This window comes from Otolemur garnettii, unplaced genomic scaffold (genome assembly GCF_000181295.1).
Source record: "Otolemur garnettii isolate 467f Iridium unplaced genomic scaffold, OtoGar3 scaffold00235, whole genome shotgun sequence".
Lineage (NCBI taxonomy): Eukaryota > Metazoa > Chordata > Mammalia > Primates > Galagidae > Otolemur > Otolemur garnettii.
Window position 1 is genome coordinate 808,899 of NW_003852630.1, and position 6,867 is coordinate 815,765.

At 44.6% G+C, this 6,867-nt stretch overlaps 1 protein-coding gene across 1 annotated transcript in view; it reads left to right on the forward strand.

Moving 5' to 3' along the window:
- PTPRN2 (protein tyrosine phosphatase, receptor type N2) overlaps nucleotides 1-6,867 on the forward strand; it is a 648,263-nt gene that overhangs the window by 89,513 nt on the left and 551,883 nt on the right. The window lies entirely within an intron of this gene.

Here is a 6,867-nt window from a genome sequence, read left to right on the forward strand (position 1 = left end):
TAAGATAGCTAACAATTAGTTTCATCATAGTGTTGAGTACATTGGATACTTTTTCTTCCATTCTTGAGATACTTTGCTAAGGAGGACATTTTCCAGCTCCATCCATGTAAACGTGAATGAGGCAAAGTCTCCCTCTTTCTTTGTGGCTGTGTAGTATTCTATTTTTCATTTAAAAAAAAAAAAAACAACTTGAGGATCTTTCCTAAAGGTTTAATTTTAAAATTTCATTTTCCCCTGGGAGAAAATATTCTAGAGCCACAGTTTTTGAGTAGAAAATGTTCATGTTCATCTCCACCCCACAGGGGAAGAAGCTGGGTCCTCTGGCGGTCCCCTCGGTCCTCGTGGGATCACGAGCTGGGTGTGTGTGTCTGGTATAGCTGCCTTTACTGGCTTTTTCATCAGAGAGAGCAGGCTGCTGTCATCTGTAAGCCCATGAGAGACTTTTCTGTAAAAAGCAAAGTGTTTTCAACTCAAGCCATCGTGATCTCTGCTTTCGCTTTGGAGGTGTCTGAACTATTCACTCTCTTTAGATCATGCCCAGAGATAGTGGTGCCCTGTCCCGAGTGACCTGGAACTTTAGGTCTGGGTGGGAAGCTCATTTTGAGCAAAGAGCAGAGGATGGGAGGCCTGGGACAATAGGTGTGGAGCATGCCTGTGTAGGAGCATTCTCTGTGCCCATAGAGCTGCGGCTGCACACGGTAGGCAGAAGCATGTTGCCAGGCAAGTCCAGAGAGTGTCCACCTCTGGGAAATCGGGCTCAGTGGCACCTTCTTAGCAGAGTAAATGTGGTCATTAAAACATTGCCAGTTTTATTGTGAAAAATGGTACCTTATCTTCGTCTTTTCACCTGCAAGGGAGATTAAAACTTTAAAATACACGTATACTTACTCTCCATGAATCGCAAACAGTAAAAAAATACACATAGACAGAGATTGGAATTTTCTTTTTTATGTATTTCCTATGCATAGCCTTTGTCCACATAAAAGCCACAGTTTGAATTGCTCTGTTTGTTTTTTTCATTATCGGGTTTTTATATGTAATGCTAGAGGCTTCATTGATCATTTTCAGTAAAGTTTCTTCACTTGTCTACACCACAGAAGGTGCTAGGTGGGGCGCAGTAGGGACAGAGCTATCGCCTTCTCTAGGCTGGACTTCCACATTACTTCCTGGTGAAGACTGAACCCAGATAAGCCCACTCACCCCAGCCCAGGACCAGGTGCCTCTGTGGAGGAGTCAGATGTGGGGTGGGTACTCTCCAGACTCTGCCCTACTCTGCTTACAAGACTGGGCTTGCTGGACCTCAGGTACCACCAGATCCCCTTAGCTTCTGGTTCTGGGGGTCTGGCCAGTGAATTGCCTCCCAGAATAGAGGGAAGAGCATGAGACTGCCATAGCTCCTGGCATATCCCCCAGGTTTAGAGGCTGAGTTGAAGGGGGTCACAGGCCAGGGAAGTTACAGCTCTGTGAAGGTAACAGCCCCATGAAAGTCACAATCCTATGAAGGTCACAAATCCAGGGAAGGTCACAGCCCCATGAAAGTCACCATCCTGTGAAGGTCACAGCTCAGGGAAGGTCAAAGCCAGGTAAGGTCATGGCCCAGAGAAGGTTACAGCTCTCCAAAGGTCACACTCCCATGAAAGTCACAATCCTTTGAAGGTCACAGACCCAGGGAAGGTCACAGCCCTGTAAAGGTCACAGCCTCGTGAAAGTCACAATCCTGTGAAGGTCACAGCCCCTCCTTCATTTCCTCGGGATTCCAGCTGCCTATTGACCTGAGGTTTCTCTGCTGCTGGCCTGCTGGTCTCTGTAGCCTAGCCCTCACCTATATCTTGCACTGTTCAGATTCCCTATTCAGGATGTTGTGCATTCTGGCCAGGCCTCTGCCTGGTGGAGAGAGTCAGCAGCCAGAATAAGAAACAGAACCGCATGCTGTCATCCCAACAATATTAGCATTGTGGTATAAATTGAATAGTATTCATTCTTTCCCTAAAATTTCTGAAAAATTTTCTTTATCCTTGTTATTATCAACTGCCTGATATTTGTTAAAAATGATCTTTTTTTGTAGATACATCTCTCATAAAATTTTAATTGACTTCTGAGAGTGCCAGTAAAATATGCTCACACTTTCTACTGTGTGAATTTGGGGCAAGAAGCTGCTCTTTCCACAGGGTCTCCAAACACACAGACTTTGCGTAGCACCCGCTGTCCTATTACGAGTGGAAAGAAAACCACTCATGTGTGTGCTCCCTTCGTCATTTTAAACTGAACTGTTCTTTTTGTCTTTCCCACATAATTTTAAAAAATAATTATGTCTTAGATTTTCTTCTTTCTGCTATCCTTAGATTTATGTTTTTGTTTTTTTCCCCATTGGATGGGACAAAACTTACATGGGGTTGAGACAGAGCAAGACCGGCTTCAATAGTGAGATTTGTTGTTTTTTATAAAACTTCTTGAGTTCCTTTTTGTTCATGCTTTTATTCATTTGTTTTGTAAAAGTAGTAAAATCATATAAGTCTATTCATTTGCCTTTGAGCGTGGTTTTGCCATTATTCTATAACTTAGATGTTTTCTCATTTGCTTTTGTTCGGAATTATCTGTGACTATTGTTTTATTTTCTTTTGAAACAAAACGTATTTGATAGGCTTTTCCACTTTTTCATGTTCAAGTTTTACTCAGGAAATTTTGCGGCCTAGTTTAATTTATATCATACTTTTATTAATTTCCAATGCGTGTTTTCAAGTATATATTAGGGTGATACAGATTTTATAGAAAGTTTATAATTTTATATATGCATAAGATATGTAATTATTTATCAATATACAGATCAATTATATTACCCCAAATCAATATGTCCTTTTTTTTTTTTAGAGACAGAGTTTTACTTTGTTGCCCTCTAAAGTAGAGTGCTGTGGCATAAGAGCTCACAGCAACCTCCAGCTCCTGGGCTTAAATGATTCTCTTGCTCAGCCTCCCAAGTATTAAGTCTCTTTGAAATTTCTCAGACACATTTGCTTCTGTGAGTTTTCCTGTTGCTGTTGGTGGGCTGTGCTTCAGGACTCTGCAGCACCTGTCGCTGCCCTCACACTTATTATCATTTTAAAAGGCACCTGTGTTACCTTTAAGCCTTTTTGTCTTGGATTCAATTTTTCTAAAATTAGTATTGCCATTCCTACTTCCTCTTTGTTTTTGTGGCTTGATTAATCCATAGCCACCCTTCAAAATTCAACCCTTAGGGCTGGCTGCAGTGACTTACTCCTGTAATCCCAGCACTTGGGAGGCGGAGGCGGGTGGATCACCCGAGCCTGCAGGTTCGAGACCAGCCTGAGCCAAAGCAAGACCTCTGTTTCTAAAAATAGCTCTGTGTTGTGGTGGGTGCCTGTAGTCCCAGCTACTTGGGAGGCTGAGGCACAAGAATCGCTTGAACCCAAGAGTTAGAGGTTGCTGTGAGCTATGACACTAGGCACTCTACTGAGGTGACAAAGTGAGACTCTGTCTCACCCTCCCCCCCCAAAATTGACTTTTAGTACTGAGTCTGTTTGCAAAGCAGTTTTTATGATTAATATAAACTGGACTTTTTAAGCCCCTCTGGGCAGCTTGGCGGCGGAGGTTATGGCAGTTGGGTCTCTGCTTTCTTTTTCTCTGTAGACTGTGGTTGGTTTGCTTTTATCTTGTTTAGTATTTTTAATTATATGTCTTGCTTTAAATTTAATTTGTGGCCTTCACCTTTGGGTTTTCAAGCTGATTTTTTAGGGTAACAGATTTACTTCATTATAATTAAAAGGCTCCCCTGTGTAAATAAGGAGCCTGCTGTGCTCTCCCCTTTCCCACTCCCCTGTCCCCTGCTGTGCTTCTGAACAGGGTACCCAGTGCCTGCTTACGCCCCTCTGCAGGTGGGCATGGGGTCAACATTTATGGATAAATGAAGGTGAAGGAAGGAAAGGGTGAATGACCCCCTCATGCTTTTAAGCTATGATGTGGGCAACCACACCAACCAAGAGTGTCAACTGCTATCCCCAGTGCAGCGCAGTATTCTGGGCTGCCTGGGTCTGCCAGCACCCAAAAATGGCCAGTGAAATAAGCTGGTCTTCTCCAGACGTGGTGACTGATCTTTAGAAAGATGAATGACTTGCCCCAAATCCATTATCCATTAAGGAAGTAGAGGTGAGATTAGAATTTAGTCCTTAGCTAAGAGCAGAATGTGAACATTTTAAAATAATAACTAAGAAAATGACACGAAGGCTATGTTAACCAGTTTGCTGGAAGTGTTTCGGATTGTGTGTGAAATCCCCACACTGTACCCCAGAAGTGCATTAATGTACATAGTTACCATTCAATTAAAAAAAAAAAAGAATTTAGTCCCCAGAATTCCCAACCCTAGTCTCAGGCTGACCAGGGTTAGCGACCACAGGCTCCTCCCTCCTGCCACTGCATCACCTTCCTGAGCATGGGGTCATGTGAGAAAGCTGGAAGGAGATGCATCGTGGGAGTCTGCACAGCAGAAATTATAGGTCCCAGTGTGAGATGCAAAGGATCCCTGAGATCTGAGACTCTGCTAAGGGCTAAGGAGAACCCGAGAACCAAGAACCCAAGGATATGCCAAGGGCTACAGGGGACCCTGAGAACTGAGACCCTGCGGACATGCTGAGGGCTACAGGGTACCCCAAGAACCAAGACCCTGAGGACATGCCGAGGGCCACAGGGTACCCCAAGAACCAAGACCCTGAGGACATGCTGAGGGCTATAGGGTACCCCAAGAACTGAGACCCTGCAGACATGCCGAGGGCTACAGGGGACCCCAAGAACCGAGTCCCTGAGGACATGTGAAGGGCTCCTAGGGCAAGAATGGGGACTAGAAACACCAGCCCTGTGTGAGCATCTGACATTCATGGAGAGCTTTCTGCCTGGCATGAAACTTGTGTGAAAAATAAAATGGGTGGTCGCTTTGCAGTGTGCTTTTTGAAAAACAGTTTCTTCGCACTTTGGATTATTTCCTCCAGCCATCTGGGTGACAACCTAAAGCATCCTGTTTTATCAGGAGCCTGAAGCCAGTGTACACAGTGGAGGACAGAGTATCATCGTTCCCGGTGTAAAATGTCCTCCACCCTTTGAAGGAGAAAACGTTCAGTTGGGAAGTTTCGATCTGCTTCCCACAGGACGACAGGGCCACAGTCAATTTGCGAGTTAATTGATACGTGGCACAGCGTCACGATGGGCACTCATCAGGTGATGTACCACAGTGTCACAAACAAGCCCCGGAAGGGACAGGAGCAGGGAAGATGAATTGGACAATTTAAAGGCCCATTTACGAGGTGGCTCTATCTGCATTGATTAGCAATTAGTGGGAAAAGTAGACAAAACACCAGAAAAGGAAATTGACTTCAGTTAAATTACAGTCTGACAACACAGAACATGAAATTTCATCCATTACAAAAATCAGTCAAGGAAACTATGGCCCTGATTTGAGAAGCAAAGGGCTGTGAAGTGCTGGTAATTTATGTGCCTGTTATATATGAGGCACTGTTATAAGGAGAGACACCAGGAATGAAGACAGGACGGGCCTGGTCCATCAGTCCTGTTACGTCTGAGGCACCAGGAATGAAGGCAGGACAGTAAACAGTGGGACCATTCCTGTGGTTCATATTACAAGTGTACATGTCAATTCTATTAAATATAGAGTGTAAATGTCTTAACACAATAATTAAGTAAATGAGGTGAAGGCTATATTAACTAGTTTGATGTAAGCATTCCAAATTGTACTTAAAATCAGCACATCATACCCCATAAATGCATTAATGTGTACATGAAAAAAGAAAAAAGGAGACAGGACGGGTCCATCAGTCAGGATAATGAAACTCAGAGAGAGAGGTTTCCTAAGCCTCAGCTTTTATGAGATATATGCGGGCACAACATGCCTCATTTTAGTGATATGGTTATGAAATTCAGACAGCCTGCTTGGAAACAATGGCTGAAGCCTGTTCTGTTGCCGTGGGTGAGAAGTGTATGACCAGTCCCGCACACATCTACCTCGAACACCAGTGCTTTTCCTAATAGTATCTCCTAGCACTATCAAGACCCACATCTTATTACCAAATGGCCATGTTTGGATTAAAATGCTGCTTCCTTGGAGCCAGAAGTGGCTATGGGATTGGTAGAGAGCAGACCTCACCTGCCCGCTGGGCAGCCCTCCATCTGGCTGCTGTGATGCTGTGTGCTGGGAGGTGCTCACGTGCATGTGACTGTGCTTGGAGTGTGGCATTGCATTCTGAGTGTGTATACTTGCCTTTATATGCAGCATGTGAACATTTTCTGCCAGATTAGAAACCTCACAGTTTACAGATAACTGGGTCAGGCGCTCATAGGACCCTGTCTCAGTGGTGGGAGTGACTCCTCACAGGTCTGTGCAGCCCTGGTCCTGCCAAATGAATCTTAGAAGGAAGATCGAAGGACTAAAACATTCCTGAGCAACTTAACTGAATGCCAGAACAAAGTTAAATGTTATTCATGGGAGCACAAAAATATCAATCCCCTTATAGGGTAAAATTCACCACATGCACTACATAGTCAAAGATTATCCACATGAGACCATCAGATAGAGACAGGGTGAAACAGCACACTCCAGATGACACCATTGGGTAGACACAGGGTGACCCAGACAGCACACTCCAGATGAGACCGTTGGGTAGACACAGGGTGACAGAGACAGCACACACCAGATGGGACCATCGAGTAGACACCGGATGACAGACAGCACACACCAGATGAGACCATCGGGTAGACACAGGGTGACACAGCACACCCTAGATGAGACCATTGGGTAGACACAGGGTGACCCAGACAGCACACCCCAGATGAGACCATCGGGTAGAC